The following is a 207-nucleotide window of genomic DNA, read 5'->3' as shown; positions in this document are numbered from 1 at the left end:
TTCTTCCTCTTAAACATTAAAGACGTTTGTATCAAATCCTAATGGAACAATTTCTCAGCATATTGACCTTCTAGAAAATAAACTCGCCTATTCTTACTCACTATCACTTTTCTTCAGATAATTAACTTTTTTACAAATCTAAGTTTTTATGTTCACGACAAAAACTTTATTGTGAAGGGAAGCAGGTCTTAAAACAAAACAGTCGGT

This window comes from Manduca sexta, chromosome 18, assembly GCF_014839805.1.
Source record: "Manduca sexta isolate Smith_Timp_Sample1 chromosome 18, JHU_Msex_v1.0, whole genome shotgun sequence".
NCBI lineage: Eukaryota > Metazoa > Arthropoda > Insecta > Lepidoptera > Sphingidae > Manduca > Manduca sexta.
Note: the sequence above shows the minus strand (reverse complement) of the source record.